At 38.7% G+C, this 23,397-nt stretch overlaps 1 long non-coding RNA gene across 1 annotated transcript in view; it reads right to left on the reverse strand.

The window, feature by feature from the left end:
• The window catches only part of LOC123282297 (uncharacterized), a 69,937-nt gene that overhangs the window by 30,017 nt on the left and 16,523 nt on the right, over positions 1-23,397 (reverse strand). The gene's annotated exons all lie outside the window — the stretch shown is intronic.

The raw sequence follows: 23,397 nt of genomic DNA on the forward strand, positions 1-23,397 counted from the left end.
CACGCACTCCGCTTTGGCAGACTAGGGCTCACCGGTTTGGATCTCGGGTGCAGACCTACATACGGCTTGTTTAGCCACGCTGTGGCAGCATCCAACATACAAAGTGGAGGAAGATTGGTACAGATGTTAGCTCAGGGACAATTTTCCTCCAGCAAAAAGAGGAAGATTGGCCACAGATGTTAGCTCAGAGTCAATCTTCCTCACCAAAAAAAAACCCAACCTAAATAAATGAGTTTAAGTTTTTGTGCTTAGATAAAAATGGAAAAAAACCCCCAAACTGTCACAATGTCTTGATTAGATGATATAAAAATGGTACTTTTAAAGATATTTCTATTCTCGTTTACATGGTAATTGATATTAAATAGGTAGGTACGTTTATTACTGTGTGCCTATGTTCACAGAAACAAAGAATCATGGAGTTTGAAGAGCCATTCAAAGTCACCCATTAACCCAATTCATAAAGCCTTTCCTTCTACAACTTCCTGACAATTGACTATTTATACTCTTTTTTTTTTTTTAGGAAGATTAGCCCTGAGCCAACATCAGCTGCCTGTCCTCTTCTTTTTGCTGAGGAAGACTGGCCCTGAGCTAACATCTGTGCTCATCTTCCTCTACTTTATATGTGGGATGCCTGCCACAGCATGGCTTGCCAAGTGGTGCCATGTCCGCACCCGGGATCCGAACTGGCGAACCCTGGGCCGCCGAAGCGGAACGTGTGCACTTAACCGCTGTGCCACTGGGCTGGCCCCTAACTATTTATACTCTTGAACTCCTTTGGTGGTGGAGATTTCACTCCATGAGACAATCCATTTCATCTTTGGATAGCTGAGACAGTTAAAAAGTTCTTTCCTAAGATGAGCGAAATTCTGCCAACCTGTAACTTTCCATCTGCTTGCTCTACTTTTTCCTTTTGGAAAACTATGAACTAAACATGATTTCTTTTCTATATGCTAACTGTTCAAATATTTGAAGATGACTATCCCATTTCTCTCACATTTTTTCACTTTTCTTTTCATGCAATCTGCTGTCAAGCCAAGTTTCCCCATTTTACAATTATGTTATTGGCTTTTGGGGGAACAAATGTAGAACCTTATATTTTTAAAATTTCATTTCATCTGAGGAAATACAAATAGCGAATAAAATATAAGAAGTATTTTAATCTCACAAGTAATGAAAAAAATAAGTTAAAACAATTCAGATACCACCTGTGACCTATACACGGACAAAGGTTAACAAAAAATGAAACCAAGAATTTTGGCAAAGAAATAGGAGAACAGGGACCCTCATGTACCACTGGTGGGAAAGTAAATTGATTTAGCCCTTTTGGGAGGCAAGTTAGCAATACATATGTCAACAACCATATTTTAGGAATTATCATAAAGAATTAATGGTTTTGGGCAAACATTTAGTTATAAGAATGTTCATGGCAACAACGTTCAAAATAAAATTGAAAACAATCTTATAATGGTTAAATAAATTACAGAATGCCTCCTGCGGTATTGGAAAATGATATTTCAGAAGGATATTTAATGAATGTGGTGTTAACTGGAAAAAATTTGATTATGCAAAGTATGTGCTGAGTGATCTCTAGTCTCTGAAAAATAAAAGTGTGTACATGTTTTCTCTCTCTCTACACATATATATTTATATAAAAGTCCATAAATAGATGTGGATAACAACAATAACCAGAACTGGAAGAATTTACACCAAAGTGAAGCCAGTGGTCATTTAAATGAAACTCTTCTTTGGTTTTTGGCAATCATTTTATGTCATCATAGCAGATCATCGTGGATCATTTTTCTGGCACATGCTCTGTTAGCTCCTCTCATACCCCTTCAGCTTTGCTGCATCTTTCTACTTGACAAACACATTGCCTTTGCTTCTATTCAAATCATCTTGTAAAATGTACGACAGGACATGGCCCCAAACTGGGCTAATTGTGTTTTTTGCCATCAGCATGGCATTGTCAAAGCAATGGATCAAGGCATGCCGGTTTGACTGTGTGTTGATGTCAAAGATGAAAGTTCATTGATTCCATCATGAATTCTTTTATCATATACTTATGAAACAACCAGCACATATCAAGCCTGTGCTAGATATTGGGCTTCTCAATCATCTCTAAGTCAACATCCTGTTCTGCTTTAAGGACACTTAAACCTGGGCCAGGAATTCTTCATCCATTCATCTAGCAAATATTTCTTGAGCATCTATTGTGAATCAGCCATTGTGGTGGACGCTGGGGAAATTAGACGTGGCTCTCGCCCTTATAGAGCTTATAGTCTTGTGTGTGTGTTAAGGTCAGAGTTGGGCAGGTTTCATGAGAAATTTTATCTAATTCTTAAAATATGCCAAGTACCGTTGTAAGTGATTTACATGTATTATTTCATTTAATGCCCTTCTCAACCTTACGAGATAGTGATATTGTCGTCTCTACTTTAGAGATGCTGGTGGTGGTGGTGGCAATGGGGATTTAGTGACTTGCTCCAGGGCTCACAGCTAGAGAGTAGTCAGGCAGATGTAAAGTGTGGCTGCAGGACTCAAGAGTGCCCCTGGCCACACTACCATGGCACACCTCTGCACAATTCCATATGAAGGGGCAACTGTGAAAGGGCTATGTGCAGGAAGTACATGGTGATATGAGATGAGATAAGGGAGGTTGAACTTACCAGAAGTCTGGGAGGGTTTTCCTGAAGAGGCTGAGAGCTGAAGGCTAAGCAGGAGTAACTTGACAGAGAGGGAAAAGAAGAGAAGAGCATTTGACAGGAAGAGCACAGGCACCTTGTGTTAGGAGGGAGATGAGTATAAGAGACTGAGAGAAAGCCAGGGCCAATGGAGTGGAGAAATAGGTAAATGCAGGACTGTGGGGTATCTTTGTTGACGATATTAAAGAGTTTATCTAAACTTTAGAAGTAATTAGACTTTCAAAGGACTTGAGGCCAAGGGATGTTGGAATCACTAAAACATGAAACAATTTTGGCCATCCTGTGGAGAATGTATTGAAGGGAGAAAAGAATTGGTGTTATAAGTTAACTAGGAGGCTAATGAAGTAGTTTAGGCAAGAACCTAGGATGGTGGCAATGGAAAGAAAGAACAAGAAATAGAATTGAGCAACATTATCCCCAGACTTGGATGAGGGAGCCCTGCCCTTGGCCTCACACTTTATAGGGCCTCGTTCTGGCCTATTTCTGCCTGTGCCAACCCACCAAGAGCTCATCCCCACCTCCTTCTAGACCATACTCTTGTATCCAGGGCCCTGGAATCCTTGGCCCAAATGGCCCAGCATCTGCTTCGAGGGCCTGTGCTGGCCTTTTTCCAGTGTGTCCCCTAAGAGTGCACAAGGAATACAGTGTGTATGTCTCTAGGCCCCAGGGTGGCCGAGGGCACGTATGTGCAGAGGTTGTGAAGAAATCTTGCACGTGCAGCCTGGGTGCCCATGTCTGCGTCAAGTTCCCTTGCAGCTGGGATGGGATAATAGGGGTATGGGCTCTTCTTCTATCCAGCTCTTCTTGAGTCACTAATTAAGGACATAAGACTCCAAAGAGATGAAGAATTTTTCATTTGAACCTTGCTCTCTAGGTCATTGTGAAGGTATGTTTGTCAAGGTTGGAGAATAGAACTATTTTAACTAACAGCTTATTCACTTTATTTAAAATTTTTAGACTTTAAAATTTAGCTTTAAAATTTTTAGACATATGGTATGTGGGGCTCTTGTACTGGCCCCTGAAAATGTTAGGGGAGAGACTGTATTTGAGAATTAGGGAGGGGGTAAACCAACAGGATCTGGGCATTGGGTATGAGTGCTGAGGTTCAGGGGAGGTCTGTATAATTGTTGGGTTTCGCTCTCAAGGAGGTGGATGGTGGTAACATTTCTTGGGCTGGAAAACATAGAGAAAGATAAGATTTGGGGGATGATCAAGAGCTCATTTGTGGGGCCAACCCAGTGGCACAGCGGTTAAGTTCTCATGTTCTGCTTTGGGGGCCTGGGGTTCATCGGTTCGGTTCCCGGGTGTAGACATGGCACTGCTTGTCAAGCCATCCTGTGGTAGGAGTCCCACGTATAAAGGAGAAGAAGATGTGCACAGATGTTAGCTCAGGGCCAGTTTTCCTCAGCAAAAAGAAGAAGATTGGCAGCAGATGTTAGCTCAGGGCTAATCTTCCTCAACAAAAAAGAAAAGTGTTCATTTGTGATATGATGATTTTTGGTGTCTTTGAGAAATCTAAGAGCCGTCAAGTAGAATTTATTGATCTGGAACTCAGTCTGGCTATACCTTCCAGCACCAAAACAGACAGAGGGCTACAGCAGCTTTCTGCTGCGTGAGCATGAACAGATGAAGGCATGCTATGAGTTAGAGAAAGATGAAACCTTGCCAGGGGCCAGATCCATTTATGCTCTGTTGAGTGGTACAGCCCTAAATGATAGTGGAACTCGTCCATGGCAGGGGCACTGGTGGCTGTGTGTGAGGAGCGGGGCTCCTGGGTCTTCATTCTACACTATCAGGACCTTGATGCTGTTGCTTGTGTATCAGAACCATCCTATTGGAAGCTAAAGATTTAGCCTCTCCTTGGGCTAGCTTTCCTTGCACAAAGCCTTATTGAGTCTCATTATTATTATTATGGTAATGTACTAGATGCCAGACAAGGGAGAGGGAAATTCGTTTGAATAGTGCCTTTTAAAGAAAATTTATTTTCCCGATTTATATTTAAAAAGATCAAGGTGGAACAGGCTGTCTCATTCCTACATTACCGAGCAAGCTGAATCTCAGAGAAGGTTGCTTCTCCAAAGCCAAATGATTGCCTAGCGGCAGAGTCTGGAGAAGAATGGTCTCATTATTTTTGGGCCAAATACATGGTTCCTGTCCTTGAATTAGAGTGCAGAAGATTTGATCCCTCAGTCGTCAGTGCTGCTAAAGAGCATGAGACTAGGAGCTTGAACTCCTTCTTCCTAAATTAACTTGTGGTTCAACTGGACCCAGAAGGATTTGCTATAATGACTCAAGTTCAATGAGAGGACACCTTCCCAGTGCCTGAGATTACATACAGAATAAGTCAAGCCAGGGAGATGACCCACAGCTTCTTTTTTCCCTCTCAGAGATCAAAAGGAGAACTGCTCATTTTAAGGACAAAAGTAGTGTCTTCCACATCGCAAAACGTTTATACATGTGTATATATAATATTTATTTATGTCTCCCATGTGGAAATTTAAGTACAATTGGTTCTGGGACATATGGAGTACATTTTCTTTTAAAGTGAACAGAGATTGTTAATATTCAGGAAGAACCAATGGGAAAACGAGTGCCGGCCCCTCTACATCCCTAAGAGTTTGAGGAAGTTACTAACTTCAGATGATAAACAGAGAACTCCACCTTTCCTGTGATAATAGTAATTTCTGAGCTAACGTAAGTTTGGCCTCTGTTTAGGAGTGATGTGAGGTTTATTTTCAAATTATTTGATTTTATAGCAAGTGATGTGGTAATCTGTGTTCCAGGTGGCACAGCATTAAATTTTAGATCAGAAGCCAATCATATTTGTACACATAATTAGTGATCCTTGGTTGGTCCAGTTAAATGAATTACCTCAATCTGAGGTTAATGGGACTGTAGACTAGGTTCACACTCGGGCTTGAGCCTCAGATTTGTTGTAATCCATGATCATAGACTGTGTGCTTAACCTTAATTCACACGTCATACGCTATATACTTAACCTTATTCACATAATTCTCTGCAGGTTTATTAATATTGTAGGAGAGAAAAAAACTTTTCTCTACCCTTTTAGGTTCTGTGACTGGAGCTTGTGAATTAAACTGGCAAAAGGAAGTCTAACAGGAGAAAAAGCATACCTACTTTGTTGTTAATATTTTAATATTTTTATGTACATGGAAACTTTTGTAAACTGAAACAAATAGTCAAAGAGGCGGTTAGACCTGGGGGCTTATATACCACTTTAACAAAGGAGTTGGGTTTCTATGGGTGGCAAATTGTGAGAAGGTAAATATATGAGAGAAACTAATGGAAGATAAGAGTTACTAGTAGGGTCTGTTTGTACATACCCGTCTCAGTGCTGACTTTCTGTCTCCAGTTCTTTTCCTGGTTTTGGAGGGGAGAGGGACACTTCCACAAAGGGAATTTATGTCCTGCTTTTAGGCAGACAGAGGGAGGGTGCAGAGCTTTTTCTACTTTTGCTGCTTCTTAATTGCCTTCAGCTCAAAACAATTCTTATGGCAAAGTATCATATTTCAGGGTGGCATATACTAATGCCTGTCAATATCAACTGAGATTTGGGTGAATGAAGTTGAATAAAACATATTTTGTGACTTTGAAGATCCCCTAGTCCACTGAGAAAGAAAGGCATGCATACAAATCATCACAATAAGACAAGCAGTACTAAAAGTTTTGGACTGAAAGCCCAAAGTTAGTGCCGAAGAAGGAAGGATTACCTCCCTTTGGAGAAGTCGGGGGAGGATCAGGGAAGTGATTCCTAAACAGAATTTGGAGGGCTGGACAGATGCAGTGGCCAGGCTGCGAGGAGAAGAACTTCCGGGCAAAGGGAAAGGCATTCTCAAGGCAGTGAGGCACAAAACAAGAGAGTGTGCTGGGGGGAGTTCAACGTTGCAACAGCCTAATGTGCACCTGGCAGGGTCCCTGTGTGGGAATAGGGGAGTGGGTGAAGATGAGGCTGGTGGGTAGACAGGTTCATAACATGCAAGACCTTCTATTCTATCCTAAGGAGTTTGGAATTTATCTTGAATTTGAAGGGCCGCTATTAACAAGAATGAACTCATGCCTTCAAGTTGTTTTGTCCCAGCAGCCAGTGTGGAGGACGGGCTGCAGCTGATCAGCTGAAAACGTATGTTCTTTCAAGTAATAGTTATTGAAGCTGCATGCAAAAGTAGTGGCTGGAGAGGATATAGTTAGAAATAAAAATTAGTGGTGTTGGTGATTGATCAGATCTAAGTGACAGAGAGACGGCAAATTACAAATGTCTCTCATATTTATGACTTAAGGTGACTCCAAGGTTGGTGGTGTCATCACCTGAGACAAAACGCAGAAGGAAAAGTAGGCTTGGGAAGAAAGATAAGTAACTCAGTTTTGGATATGTTTGATGGGAGTGTTGGCTTCAGGACTGAGATATTAGGGAGATGAGAAGGAAAGTTGGGTAGACGATTGACCATAAAGAGCGGATCAAGGGAAAGAAGGCAGTTGGGTTATGCAAACTCCTTTCCAATGGATCAGAAATAAGACATGAATCCAGGTTTTGTGGGGCCTGAAGGTTATAGAATATTATAGATTCTCTTAAAGAAAAATAATAAAAAATTACAAATACAAAATTGGCTGTGAATATTTATTTAGAATGAGAAAAGAAGTTACCAGAAATTAAAAATTTTTTAAAAATTTGAAAATTACCAAAATAAAAAAAATCAAAAAGACCATGATCTTTTCTTTTCGTCTTCTTCTTTTTTTGTGTGAGGAAGATGGGTCCTGAGCTAACATCTGTGCCAACCTTCCTCTATTTTGCATGTGGGATGCCACCACAGTGTGGCTTGATGAGTGATGTGTAGGTCCATGCCCGGGATCTGAACCCATGAACCCTGGGTTGCTGAAGCAGAGCATGAACTTAATCACTATGCCATCAGTCTGGCCCCAAGACCATGATTTTTAAAATTAACTAATAATCACTAATTTAGATTAATTTATTCCTGCATAATCTTTGATTGCTTCTTGTAATGGTTTAATACTTTTTTCTATGCTGGACACAGAAAGATAATTCAATATTTCTTCTCTCATGATTGATCCAAAATTATGTTTAATATTAACAATTTAATGATGTTTCTTTCAGATTCACAATCATTCACAATGTTGTTGTAACTAGGGCCCTACTAGGACCAGTTCAACTAACCCCATCTTATCAACAGAGTAATTCAGAGCTGTTTTTTGGGAGCTGAGACCCCTTGTCTAGTTCAGGCTGGTTGAGACCACCAACCCATCAATGGAACCTATGCGAATGCTCAGTAAGTGGCACTTTTGCCATCAACGGGCTGAAAACTCCACCCTTAGATCATGCTAACACCACCATTTTGTGAACGCATGTCCTATGATGAGCCATGAAGCTTGAGTACACTTACACAGAGCATCAACTACCTCACCTCTCCTTACCTCCAATCATCTATCTCCATACTTCAGATTGGCTTGCCCTTCATCTCACTAATTTTGCCCCCAGGCCTGGATCGGGGAGACAGATCTCACAGCTTATGCCTCTGTCTCCCTGCAGACTGATCCAGCAATAAAGCTGTTTTCTTTTCCCTAAAGTTGATGCTATAATAATTGGCTTGTTTAATGAGCATTGGGCAAGAGGACCCCAATCTTGTGCGGTAACGTTGTAAGTTTTTAGAATTGTTGCCAAATTTGGGAAAACATTTATCAAGTTTCCTATAGTTTGAGGTATAAGATTTAGAAGAATTTTCCATAGATGAGTTTTGGATTCCACCCATTTTAAACCTCACTTCTCCTCTCTACCCACACACTTCTCGTGCTAGGTGCTGTAGAAAACCTTCACAGTGTGGCCCTGCGTCTTTTATGTCATAACTTACAGTGAGTCATTAATGTGGCCAGTAGGAATATTCTTGGAAGCCGTTCCTATACCAGCATGACTAGCAATAATTTAACTATGCATGGAAGTGTCTGTGATCCATATAAATATATTCCACTAAAAGCAAACTAAATTGATCTCAAATTCAATTTATCAGGATCTCAAAAATGCCTAGAGTCTCGTCATAGTCACCTGACATAAGGAGGAAGATAGGATAGACAAAATATCTTAGTTTTGTAAATTTTATAAAAGTATTTGACCACATAAAACACTTTGTTGGAGACTTTTCCAAGCCTTAAAAGGGACTCCTGTAAGTGAGAGGTCTTGGAGTTTAAGTTTTGTAAGCTTCATGGAAAAATCGTCTCTGTAGTAAGGCATAGTGGCCAATGAGAAGCACAGAACTCTCTCTTCTATGGGAACAGGAATTCCATTCATGGATGCTCTCTTACTTTTCCTTTTCTATTTACTCTTGGAATTCTAGATGAGTCTATTAAATAGACTCTATTTGTTCTGTTTGAAAGATAAGAATGAAGACCTCTGCCCTGGTGAATGCATTTGCATTTGTTTAGAACCTGTTGGACAACAATTGGCTCTCCAGCTATAGATTATTGTAGGGGAAATGGCTAACATCTAGGCATTGGTGTGAATAATTCCTTTAAACTTAACTATTTTCCAACACCAGGCATGGGTATCTTTCTATATGTGAGAAGGATATTAAACATGGGTTTTAAACCATTATTTCAGGGCATGTTCCTTACATTATCAAGAACAAGTAAACAGAGAAAATAAATGAGACCTCGAAAATCTTTTGCAGCATGAGAGAAGAACAAAGCATTAGTTACTCTGAGAACATGAAAATATTTATTTCACAAAGTATCAGAAATATTTGGAGAACATCTTGTTCTCAATGAGGACATTATTTCTATTTTAAAGCAGGCAGAGATAAGAATTTTTCAAAACAAAAAACAGTAATCAAAGTAAATTATGTTTTCAAATACTAAAAGTACACTCAATATTACAGAAAATTTAAAGACTGAAATAGACAACAAACTGAGAAACAATCTTAATTCAGAAGAAATTGGTATAAAGATAAAAATATGAGAGAATTGTTAGCAAATATGAAGGGCAATTCATGGAGAACTTGAGTTCTGAATAATAAGTATCCTCATTTAGGAAAAACAAAGGAAACTTCCCAGATATAAAAAATTATCTGATGTTAATAGATTTGCCCTTTTCTAGCTTGTATTGGTAAATATATTCACACAATAAAATATATTGATAAATATTTAAAAGTTTCAAGTATAAAGGAAGACTCTAACAGCTATAAAGATGAAACAATATTTACCATAAAAACAAAACAGAGCACAATGGTCTTAAGTGATGTCAGGCACCTTTTCTGAAACAACCTAATATGGGACAATAGCTACTGAGCCTTTTCCAAAAAGAAACCGATCTTAGAGTTCCACAAATAGCCAAACTGACACTCTCATATCTGCAAAGTTTTATAAAATTTATCAACTGACTACCATAAAAATTGCTCAAAAATATACCCCAGATAACTAAGGGATGAGTTAAAATGAGAACTAAATAAGAACTATGTAGAAAACAACCTCTTCTGGACTTTATACTACAAAATTCTAAAGTTCCAATATTCTAGCAGATTTATAACTTTTGTATTTTCTTGTATTTTTCTCTATATATTTTGGAGTAATATCTTGAGAATATTGCTTAACATCATGGCCTTATTAGATTAGGAAATATTGAGCACAAGCCAGTCAGAAAGGCAGTGTTCTCTAATTTGAGTTTTACTAATTGAGGTGTTTGTGTGTGCATACATGTTTGTGTGTGCAAGTGTATATGTGTTAAAGGTATCAGTATGAATTTGTTGATAGATCTAGATTTTATATGAACTAGACAAAAGCATAGTTTTATTTATTACACTAAAGCACATAACTTATATTTGATCTGGACAATAATTAAGATGTAACCAAAATGTAGGTAATCCTAGGTAAATCAGGATGGTTACTTTAAGATTAATTTAAATATATACAATTTAAATGCAATTTTAATGTCTTTAAAAATAAACCAGCAAACATGTGTGCCAACAAAAAAGAGTACCTTTTCATTTGTATTTTTTTACTAATATAAATCACACCATTTCACACATAAGCTTTTAAAAATAAGAAACCAAATTTGTATGCCCTAATTTGTTATTAGATCTGAAATATTTTGTAAGAGATCAAATTGTGAATTAACATAATTGTTGGCTTTAAATTGTTATTTCAAAACATAAAAATAAACCCATGCCTCTCTTTAGTAATTCAAAAAAATTAACTATTGAATTAACAAATTATGGTTATAATGTAATTTAAAAGTTCACATCGTTGTTATGTAAATCATAGTAAATATAATGTAATGCATTGTATGCTAATTGGAAATGAATTTCAAATTATATGTGAATTTTAACCATCTAAGCTTCATCTTGGAAAAATTTCTGGCAAATATTATAGTTTAGAGAAGGAAAAGAAGAGAATGGATTGGGGTCAAGGAAGGCTCCATGGTAGAAGTTAAGCCTTTTCTAGGCTAGTAAAAACTAAATCTTATTTTTAAAAAAATATTCTTTTCTTTTCTGTTTTCCCTCCTCTTTCCCCCAAAGAAGACTATAATTAAGGAGGAAGCTGCCTACTTTCAGAAAGAAATCTAGGTGACCCTCTAGGGTACCCATTGGACCCTAATCTGTTGGTGGCCATCAGTCACACAAGATTCGACCAGGCCTCCAAAACTGTCGTCATAAAAATTAGACCTGATAATGGATATGTTAATTAGTTTGAGTGTGGTAATCATTTTACAATGTATACATACATCAAAACATCACACTGTACACCTTAAATATATGCAATTTTTATTTGGAAAAAAAAATTAGACCTGAGAAAATTCACAAACACAAAAGCAAGACTGACATGAACTTCTGCTGAAAATGCAAATCCAACCTAAATTGCCACCCTGTTTTTTAGGTTAAAAAAGTTTGGCTGGTTATTTTTTTTTCCAAATTAATTTTGGATCATGAGATTCTATTAGCTGGTTTTTGCTGGCATCACATTGCTGAAAGGACGACAAGAAATAGGGAGCCTCGGAAATTTTACATGTCTGCCCTAAGAATTCCAGTCCCATTTTATAACCCAAAAAGTCTTAGATCATTTGGATCTGGTTTAGATAAGCAGACTAGAATGAAACCAAATCAGTGAATCTTCTAAGCTCCCCCTAGCCATCCTTCATTAAGGGAAGAGTCATTTTTGCCTTTTATGAAAGGCAGAGCCAAAAAACCAATCTTCACTGACTTTCCTTTCATCCGAAACTTTTCCCATAATTCTGCTGCCAGCTCAAGAGGAGAAGTTTCAATTTTTTTTATTGCTGTTTTTCAAATACAGGAAAGTTATATGGGGACATTCCCTATAGGTTTGTTGGGCCATGCAGCTCCCTTTGTTTCAAAGAGTTTCTGTAGAGCTGTGAACATGGGCATTTGTGAAAGTTCAGACTCCAGCATTTTGGCCACTGAAGATGTGACAAGCCACGTATGTCTTTGCTGCTAAGAACTCAAAGAAGACAGTTGAAAAAGATGTACCAGTGTGATAAGCTCTTTTTGGTCTTCATCAAACTCTAGCCAGAGGGGCACCTTGGGACCACTGCAAGGGATTGCAGAAAGGAGAAGATGTGTGCATTGTCTTTCCTCTGGCTCTTCAAGCTCTCTCTGTAAACTCAATAGACTGAAGCATATTATAGAAGAGAAAGCACAATCTTTTGCTCTTGGTGGACACACTGTGCCCTGATTTCTTGGGAAATCTCATCTTCAAGGAGGATCTTTTGGCTCCCCATTCACTTCCAATAGGTGAGACCCAAGACAGAGCAGCCTTATATTAAATTGCAGCCTGTAGCAATTACAGAATCAGAGAACATTAGAAGTGGAAGTTGCCTTTGAGATTGTCTAGCCCAGGATCCTCATTTTATAGGGAGAAATGTGACTCAGAGAGATTGGGTGCCTTTCCCATGGTCTCACGGCCAATTTGAGTCTGAGCTAGGATTAGAGCCTAGGTTTTTCCATACTTGGCAGCTTCAAATCTGTCCTTGGAGACTGATGGTTTCTTTCAGACCTCATAAATTAGAAACCTTCTGAATTACAAATTGTTACTTTTTGTTCTTTATGTTGTTACATTGCAACTTTTAGTCTAAATCCTTAAGAAGTGAGTAAAACTGGCTTAAAGGCTCTAACTCTCTCAATGATTGCAAATGTCTGAATACATAGTTTGACTAAGCTCAAAAAGTGTCATTGATTGAGAGCCCATGAAACTCTAGAACATGTATTTCCACAGGCCCCATTAGATTGTGAGTTCCCTTGAGGGAAATTAATTGTGGCTATCCTGTTCAGGGCCTAGCACAGTATCTGTACATGGTAGGTTCTCAACAAATTCTTCTCCCTGTCTAATTTGTCCAATTTAGTAGCTCAAGTGATATTGTCCTCCCAGCAGCAACTCCCATTCAAAAAGTTACTATAGTCAATTTGTCCGTCTCACACCCACCTTCAAGTGGATGTTCGTACTCTGTGTTCTGTGCTTTCATATTCTTCCATTGGTTTGGCCAAAGCCTCAAATTGTATGTCTTACTCTGTTTTGTTAAATCATTTCTTGAATTATAATATACACACAGAAAGATTCTCATATGTGCAGAAGCTTCCTGAATTTTCTCAAATGAACACTGTCTGGTTTTCAATGAAAAATACAATAACATAGTAGATCATGCCTCTGTCACTTAGAAATCTACAGTCTCTTTAAAAGGACATATGTACACTAAAATATTAATTCTGCAAAGGACGTGTGCCAAGTGAATGGGCCATATGATATTTGTTGGAAGAGTTCAGAGGAGAGAGATTGAGCTGGAATGGTCTGGGAAGATTTCATGGAAGACAGAATTCATGCTAAGACTTAAAGAACAGTCGTGAATTGAAGAAGGAGAAGGAAAAAGAAAAAAATGTTGATTAGAAAGCCAGAGTGATCAAGTGTCACATGTTCAATGTGAGACCAGATGGTGAACAGTAAATGGAAGTATGTAGGATGAGAGGCCTGATGTTTTACCTTATAGAAATTCTCTTTGGAAAGGCAGGGCCTTATACTTTATACTATACTATATATAGATTATGCTAGAAGTGTAAATATTTATTCTTTTCTCTTTTTTAAAATAGGATGGAAGGGAGAGAAGAAGGAAAGGCTGATTGGGAAGTGCAGTTGCTGTGTAGTTTATAGCAATGGTACACCCTGGAGATGTTCAGTGTGTTACCTGCACAAACATGCACACTAGCCCTGATGACACCTGACCTAGAGTGACAGCATCATGAATGAAAAGAAAGAGAAGATGTGCAAGAAACTTTAAAATAATTGAAGTGTTGTTGACATAGCTTAATTGCTGGTAAGGAAATAAAGGGCAATCATGGTTTAATATGTCATTTCCCTAATAACATTTTAGGCTGAGCTCCTGTTTTAATTTCAAAAACTAACTTGTGAGTTTCACTATGAGGTTGGCCCAGAAAGTGATATATTTTTGGTCAAAGGCTTTTTTGATGAGCCTTAAAAAACAGCAACTCCATACTTCTTTCATTTGCAAGCCTGACCCCATGCGGAGGTAGGGGCTAGGCAAATAAACAATAAGAATAAGAAGGTCTTTATTCCTCTCACATTCCCTTGACCTTGTCCTTTGTACCATGGTGAACTGGAAGGGACATTGAACCATTAATATGGTTGTGTGCAGCACTCACAGTGGACCCTGAGGAACAATTTTAAATATCTTACAGTATTATGCTAAGAAAGTTTGCCACCCAGATCATTTCACTCAGTCCTACTCTAGTGAGAATCAGCAGTGTTAAGTTGTTTGAAGAATATTCACTAAATCTAAATAAATATGAGAATTTTACAAATTTTCCACAAATATTTATTGGGTGCTCTTGGGTGGCTACCACTCTGGAGTGTCTTCCTGGCATGTAGGTTGGTGCTCAATAAGTATTGGATGAAGAATTACTGATTTGGTAAAAACTAGTGTTTGAGGAGGCTCATGTGCTGGGTTTGAGAGCAAGGAGGCCACAGGGAAGGAGAACAGTAGAACTTCTGTTGTGATCCACACCTTTGATTGTGAAGGCATAAATGGGAATACAAAGGAAAGAGTAGGGAAGTAACAGTTCATGGGGAAGTCAGTGGTGCATTGTGGCTCATTGGCTATCAGGAAACTATTAAGATGAAGGAGAGGAAAAGCATCAAAGACAGTTGGATATTTGAATCTGGATAGCAAAAGTAGTTTAGTTATTAGGAGTGAGTTTAAAAAGTATTATTTGTTAACAGATTTGATTGGGGTCATGATGGAGGTGTTGTGCAATTAGAACTCTCCAGCTGGTGTCTGGGCCAGAGACCTGAGCTAAGAGTGTCCTTGATTCATCAATCAGTGGAAGTACACATCAGTCATTCAGTTAGATCTACATGTTACAATACAAAATCAACTACCTTAGGTGAAAAAAAAACTTGTCTGTTTCATCATAACCTAATAATCACATTTCTTTTATAAAACTTGTGCATTTTACTTAAATCCATAATATGTGCAATATGACAGCAACAACAAAGGCAATTTTGAGATGCATTAATATAGTGTCAAGGACTATGCTGTACCAAAGAGTTTCTTGATGTTTTTTCTTTATCATCCATCCGCTAAGGAGCTTTTTTAGACAAGTTGAGGGTGATGGTATTTGGAGCTAAGAAAAAGAAATGAGTTCATCAGAAGAATGTAAAGAGCATAAGGACCACGGCAAAAGAAGAGTAGGGAGGGGTGGAAACAGATGAAACAGACAAGATGCATTTGAAGGTGTAGGGGGGGAAGAAATTATCTTCTATCCTCTAGGTTCTTCTGGTTGGTCTAAGAATTAAATCGACATGAGACAGAATAACAGGAGAAAATCAAGCAAATTTAATAACATGTATACATAGAAGAAACCAGGAAAGCTGAGTAACTCACCAATGAGATCAAAGCCACAACCTTAAATACCATCTTTAGCTAAAGACAAAGGAGGATGTTGGGAGTGGTGATTTGGGACTTCAAAAGGGAGAAAGGCAATTTACTTGGAGTTGGAAAAGCAAATGTTTGGTAAATAAATGTTTTTTGGGCCATCTGCAGACAATTGCACCTGAGAGAGAACTTTGATAAAAAGGGCTTTGCTGGGTGCCTCCCTGCCTTTCTGTCTACTACACCTAGAGTTACCTATGATGACAGCTCCTTCCTGGGACAGGTCTTCTATGTTAAATTTTTTAGGCAGTTGGGGGCAGGTCAAAGTTTCTTTCTGAATCTTTTGTTCTTAAAAATAATCAAGCCAAAGAGACATATTTTAAGGTGGTTAATTCTGTTCCCCACAAAGGATTGAGCTTTAAGAAGATTTGCAAGTCAGTGAGTCAGGGGAAAAGAAGGTTTTAATGAGGAGGTAATAAGAATTGTTGAACACTACAGTAAAGTGAAAGAGAAAAACAATCAAGAAAAGACCATTGGATTAATATTTTTGAACTGGATTTATAAAATTTATGTCCGTGGCCATACATATCTGACTTATTGATAGCTAGTCAGATGAGTTTTGCAAATAAAGCAGAAATAATTGCCTATGCCCAGTTATTTGGAGCTATATATATTTTAAAATAAAACAGTTTGATTTGTAGTTTTCAATATGCTGCATCAACATTGGGTAGCTACATCACATGAATTGAGATACGCAGACCCTTTCTTAGTAGAGAAGGCTGTTCATTGTTAGCATCAAGGTAAACCCAGTCTATCTAAAGTCAAGATGTATTTTCGGCAGGAACTGGCAGTCGTTCAGTCATTAGGTGGCTAACAAAGAATTTTCAGTGTAAGGACCAAGGGGGGTGGTCACTCTGCTCCAACATTCAGGTAGCCAATGCTTGGCATTGTGGTTGAACAGGAATGAAGACACGTCACTAACCACATAGGCAAGATTTTCAGGCCACTGCTCTGTGGGACTTTGTTTATGGGTCAATTTTGCAAACAACTTCCCTCAGACCAAATATTCAAGTAGCTTAAGCTTAGAGATAATTAGGTAGGTGGTTCTGCGTACACATTGAGTCCTGGACTTGACAGAGTCTGGAGAGATCATCTAGCCCAGCCCCCAGCCTACGATTTATTGTGCTTTACAATATCGCTGTCAGACACTCTACCAGTTTCTGCTTGATCGCTTTCAGCAAAGGACATTTCCTACACGGTGGAGAAGTCCTTTCTGAAATTAGTGATCTGTATCTTAGTGTTGTTAATGATTTCCTGAAACCAGTATCAGGATAGTGCATAATATCTACTAGCCACTGTTCTTAGCACTTTACAGACATATTAACTCATTTAAGCTTCTTTTCAACTCTGTGGATAATATGGCCACATAGTAAAGTAAATGCTAATAATATCCATATCTTTTAGATGAGGAAATTAAGACATGGATTGTTTACGTAATCTTCCTAAGATCAAAGGGATTGACTTGGCGTCTGAGCTCATAACTAGTTAGCTTTAATGCTTAATCTTTCTTGCTAGTTATTCAAATATTTGAGGACAGTTATTAGGGCTTCTCGAAGCATTCTTTTCCCAGGCTGACTGTCCCTAGCTAATGTAACCATTTTTCCCATGCTATGGTTGTAACCTTCAAGAAAAGCCTAATTTAGTTTGTCATTGTCCCTCTTCAAACTAATGCCCAGAACTGAATACAGACTCCGCTATTGTCTGACTCCTGCACAGAATTATGTGGAACCATACAACAGTTAGGCTCTAAAATAAGCATGCACGGTGCAAATTGAGTATAGCAGAAATTGCCCTTGAAAAAGGCCTCGACTAACTCATAATGGAGAGTACATATGATATTGTGTGTACAATCCTGTACGGAAATTCTTCTGTTCATTACAGTTTGAGAACCATTGTGGTTGACTAAAGGAGGAACAAAAGGAAAGTCGATATGCAGATGCCTGGGCATTGAAAACATTCTGCTCTTGAGGTAATGATCAAATTCCGAGTGGTGAATGAAGGATGGGTGGAAAATATGTAATTAATCCTGTTTACTTGCAGTATTACTTTATTCTGATTAGATATTAAGCTGTATAACTTAATATGCGTTCATATATTTGTGTTGCAGTGAGGGTTAAACAAGAAAGGAGAGAAGGGTAGGTTCTAAAATCAGTTTGTATGTTTAGTATAATAGAATGGCAGGCCTTACCACCCAGCAGGCATTCTCAACAGGCAACGTATCACCCACTAAGGGGAACAAATTGGGTCTTGGGGGCCAAAAAACTTACTCTTTTTATATACAAAGTCCAGACATGCACACAATCCATACAGAAATATACACTATATCTATGGTATTAAAATTTCACGGGGCAGGTGACAACTATGGAAACATGTCTAAAAAGGCCCTTTAGGGGGTAATAATGAAAAGCTTGAGAAATACTGCCCTATAGCTTTGCCCCGTGATATGGACACGATTAGTACAATTCAAAATTGCATTCGTTATTTTTGTAGCCACATTGCATGGATTCTGGGTTTAAATAAAGCTAACTAGTTTTACAAAAGAAATTTGATTATTAGGATATGATGAAAACAAAAATGTCTTCTACCAAAAGGGGCTGATTTTGCATTGTGGCTTGTCCATCAGTCTTTTTTTTTTTGGTGGGGAAGATTGGCCCTGAGCTAACATCCATTGCCAATCTTCCTCTTTTTGCTTGAGATAGGTTACCCCTGAGCTAACATCTGTGGCAATCTTCCTCTATTTTGTATGTGGGATGCCTGCCTCAGCATGGCTTGATGAGCAGTGTGTAGATCTGTACCCAAGATCCAAACCCAAAAACCCCTTGGCTGCCGAAGCAGAGCATGTGAATTTAACTACTGCACCACCCGACCAGCCCCTTGTCCATCAGTCTTAACAGCTGACATTTGTACTTCCATTGATTGATGAATTGAGGACACATTCAGAAGACTATGTAGGTGAGCTTGCTCAGCAAATGCAGGGCTTTCGGCTCATAAACTATATTTTGTATATACCTGCTGAGGCAGATGAATTCAGCAGCTTCGATTTCTGATATATGAGTCCACATAATGCTCTATTGAGAAAAAAAATAAATCACGTGGTCGTGACTAATTCCAGCCAAAGGCGTCTCAGGTGTATCTCAAGTCCATCATTGTTATCACCACCAGAAAATAAACGCAAAGCTTCACATCATCATGAGAGGGAAGTAGTTGTATCAATACATTTGTTTGCAAAGGGTGGAACATTTGGCTTGCTCAGGCAAATTTGTGATTTTTTTTGGTGGTAATATATTTATTCCCTTCTCCTTCTCTTTGCCACCTAACAACAGGCATCAAATTCCTTTTCAGGGAAGAAACCATCTAGGTAATGCAAAATACCATTTACATATGAAAATACCATTTAATTGTGAAATAATATGTGTGAAGAAGGATCTAGAAGGAGAGGCAGATGTGAGAGCTAAATTGCTCTGCATAAGAAAACATGATGTATATACCCAGCTCTCCTCCTCTGGAGAAGGAGAGAAAGAAGAGGAAGGACGTGACAGGGTTAAGAGGAGTTCTTGTGGCTACAACTTAAAGAAAGAAGGAGTAGCTGGATACAATGGCCATGTCATTATTTTTTTTTTAAGAACCTCAGAGTCTATCTTCCAAGGCCCAGTGGTGAATATAATCCCTCTTCCATTATCTATCATTTTAGTGTATTATTTTAAAATGAAGAACATTTCAAATAACTGTAGCAAGCTTGTGTGCACTAAGATAGAACAGATGTCAATATTTTGTGTATTTGCTTCAGATCTGTTTTGATTTTTTAATGAGTCTTACAAATATAGCTAAAGTTCCATCTCTACCCCTTCTCTTTGTTTCTGTTGCAGAGGAAACCAATTTCCTAAAATTGGTGGATCATCACCAGGATTTCTTAAGTATATATTCATTATATCCTCACATCTATATATACACATTCATAAACAACATTCACTATTGTTTTTCATATGTAAATATTTTTTCTTCTTTTTTTTGCTGAGGAAGATTTGCCCTGAGCTAACATCTGTGCCAATCTTGCTCTATTTTTTCGTATGTGGGCTGCCAGCACAGCATGTCTGCTAATGGAGTAGTGTACATCTGTGCCTGGGAACTGAACCTGCACCACTGAAGCCTAGCACACTGAACTTAACCACTAGGACAACGGGGCTGGCCCCATATAAATTTTTTACCTAAGTGTTATGATAATGAACGTGTGATATCAAACTGTTTTATGCAACATGCTTCCTTCACTCAGCACTGTGTGTTCAAGTTTTAACCATGTTGAAACTCACAGCCCTGGTTCCTTCATTTAACTCCACTGCAATATTTCATTGTATATATAAACAACTTCATTTATCCATTCCTCTGTTGAAAGCAATGGAATTGTTTCCTTTTTTTTCCTTTGGCCTCCAAATCTCCATGATTAAAAGTGAAGAGGGATCCCCCTGAACATCCACATTTCTCTGTCCCACAGCACTGACAGACTTGCCATCACTATCTGTCTGGAATCCACCAGGAATAAGTCATTATCCTCTTTATCCCTGTTTATGTTAGTCACCATGTAAGTAAGCCCCAGACTCTCAGGTGCCCCTCTAATTCTGTACAAAAACTGCAATAGGGCCATCTCTTATACCCCCTCAACCCCTGAACCCCATTACTGTGCCCTCTGGAACCCAGTACCCATAATCAGTAAATTCAATCTTTTCTTGAGTTTTCATGGATACTGAAACTTTTCTCCAGGTGTTTATTTTATCTTCTTGTTCCAAATGAAACCTAGGAGCCCCTGAGGACACTGCCTCTCTAGCATCCTTTCAAGTGGTGGCTGTTTCACCCACTCATCTTCCGGGTGGGGTGGTTGCCCTCCCTGATTCTCATTGCAGTTTCCAGTCCATTCACCATCTCTCTTCCCTAAAAACGCGCAGCTTTGAATCTCGTATCATCACCTCTACCCAGAACAGACTCTACCCTCCTTGATACAGCCATTCCAATACCCGGCTTACTCCTCATTTCACAAACATGTTTAGTTCCTAGTTCAGTGCTTCTCAAACTTCGATGAACACACGAGTGTCTAGGAGGATCTTGCTAAACTGTAGATTCTGGTTCAGTATTTCTGCAATGGGGCCTGAGATTCTGAATAACTAGTAAGAACACAGGTGATGTTACTGCTGGACCACTCTGAGGAGTAAAGTCCTATCACTGTCACTTTCTCCAATTGTACCACTACCTTCCTAGTGGGGCGTTTCAATCACCACAGAGATGATCCTTCTAACACCCTTCACTTGAGATTATTAGCCTCCTCTCCTCCAATAATCTTGTCCCTATATCAACCACTCCATCCCCTATAGCTTGGTATTACCAAAATTAGCAACACTTCCTTAATCTCAATTTTCAGCATCCAATTCTCAGATTATCACCTCTCATCTTTCCTGCTCACTTCCTCCAATCCCCAAACACAAACAATTTTCAAACTCCACTGATCCACTCAAACCAATTGTTTCTACTACCTTTTCATTGTCCTTCATCGCATTCACGTTGACAATTTCCTCCTTACCCAGCTTAGATTCCAAGGCAGTTGATTATAATCACTCCCTTGTATACATGACCAGTTTCTTTGCCTTACTCTTTCTTCATCATACTCACCTGGCAAAAATCTCAAACCTGGCTAATTACCATGCTCTGACTGTTGCATAGCTGTACCCATACTCCATGAATGAGACTAAGGAAAATGGCACAGCCCTGTTGACTGGCCTCATGTTAAATTCATGAGTATGAACCTTCAGTGGTACTGGAATGCTATTTGGTAATCATGCTGTACTACCTATTTTCTCTCTTCTCTATTCTATTTTCTCTCTTGAACTCTTCTATATAATAACTTCATGTCTTCTCCTTCTTCGAATCTCCAATACCTCCTCCCCACTCCTCATTCTCAGATCTCACTTACTATTTCATGGAGGAAACAGCAATAATCAGAAGAGAACTTCTGCAAGCTCGCATCCTCACATATACCCAGCTATCCCTTCCAAGAACTTTATCCCTCTTACCAACTGGAAGCCATCGCTCTAGCAATCCTCCAACTGTCTTCCTGCATCATTTTCCCCTCTCTAATGCATCCTTCTTACAGCATAAAGCATGCTTTCTCTTCCATTTAAAAAATGAAAACCTCTTTCTCATTAGCCCTAGGTCTCTTCTCAGTTCACAGCAAACTCCTCAAAATATTTTTCTATACTATGGTTTCCAATTTCTGTTTCCCTACTTTCTCTTAAACCCACTACAGTTGGACTTTGGTGACTACCACAACTCTGAATCTGCTTTTGCTTTTTGCTTGTTTTTACATAACCAACAGTAAATTTCTTATTGCCTGCAAGGGAAAAAGCTTAAAAATAATTTTGGTTACACAGAATGCGTAAGCTACTAACTAAATGTGAACAGTGAAAACAAACACAATAACTAACCACAAGCACACTCTGCAAGTGTGGGTTTAGGCTTGACCCCCAGTTAGGAAGCTGAAAATGGTTCTCCAGTTGGAGCTGGCTACGTCAGTGTCTCACAAACTGACCACCTAATTGATTAGCTGGTTCACTTACTCATTTATACACTTTTTCAGTCACTGATTTACTCATTTCCTCCACAGTCTGCATTTTTTTCTTTGCCCCCTTCTGCATCAGTTTGTGGGTGTTGTGGGGGAGCAGAATTTGCCACCCCAAAATGTGTCTATTTGGCTGGATTATTTTTAAGAACCAAAGATTCAGAAAGAAACTTTGAACTTCCCTCAAACCGCCTAAAAGAATGTAAGATAGAAGCCTTGCTCCAGAAAGCAGTTATGGCCATAGGCAACCATAGAATAATATGAACTAGGTGTGGCAGACAGGGAGGAACTCAGCAAGGCCCATTTGATCAAGTCCTCCCCACATCTCATTGCCTTTGCAAGGCATGGAAAGATCTGTTTACTAAACATTTGCTTTTCCATCTCCATGTGAATTGCCTTCCTCCCCTTTGAAGTTGCCAAATCACTGCCCCCAACATCCTCTTTTGTCTTTAGCAGAAGATGGTATTTAAGGTGGTGGCTTTGGTCATTTCGGCAAGTTAGTCAGTTTTCCTGGGCTTCATCCATGTATAAATGTTAATAAACTTGGTTGATTTTCTTCTGTTATTCTGTCCCATGTCAATTTAATTCTTAGATCAGCCAGAAGGACCTAGAGGGTAGTGGAATATTTCTTCCTCCCCACAGTGTTGTAGGGGCTCTGAGGTTCCCTCACAGTGCCTCAGTGTTCATTACAAGGATCTTTTTTATAGTGCTTTGCTGCCCTCACTGAAACTCTGATAAACTACATATTTCATCTCCCCGTTTTATTTATCTTATGTGTTTTACGATATACTCGTATTCAGTGAGTCATCAAGCCTGTTGCTGCTTTCACTTAAAATAGGGAGATTTTTAAAAAGTACTTCATTATCCCATGAATAAAGCAGAAACTACATTTATTATACATGTGGTTCAAGGATTTAACAACATTGTGATTTTTCTGCTCTTTCTTTGCTTTTGTACTCTGCACATTTTATGTTATTTTTCTCTTATCTTTGGGTCCAATTTATGGTTATTATTTCCTAGTGGACCATGCTTCATCCTCTAATACAGCTTTGAGAATCTTCACTAAAAACTGCATTCTGTTACAGGTGGTAGTTAGTAGTATTCCACTTAACTAACTTCAG

The sequence above is a fragment of the Equus asinus genome, chromosome 30 (assembly GCF_041296235.1).
Source record: "Equus asinus isolate D_3611 breed Donkey chromosome 30, EquAss-T2T_v2, whole genome shotgun sequence".
Taxonomy (NCBI): domain Eukaryota; kingdom Metazoa; phylum Chordata; class Mammalia; order Perissodactyla; family Equidae; genus Equus; species Equus asinus.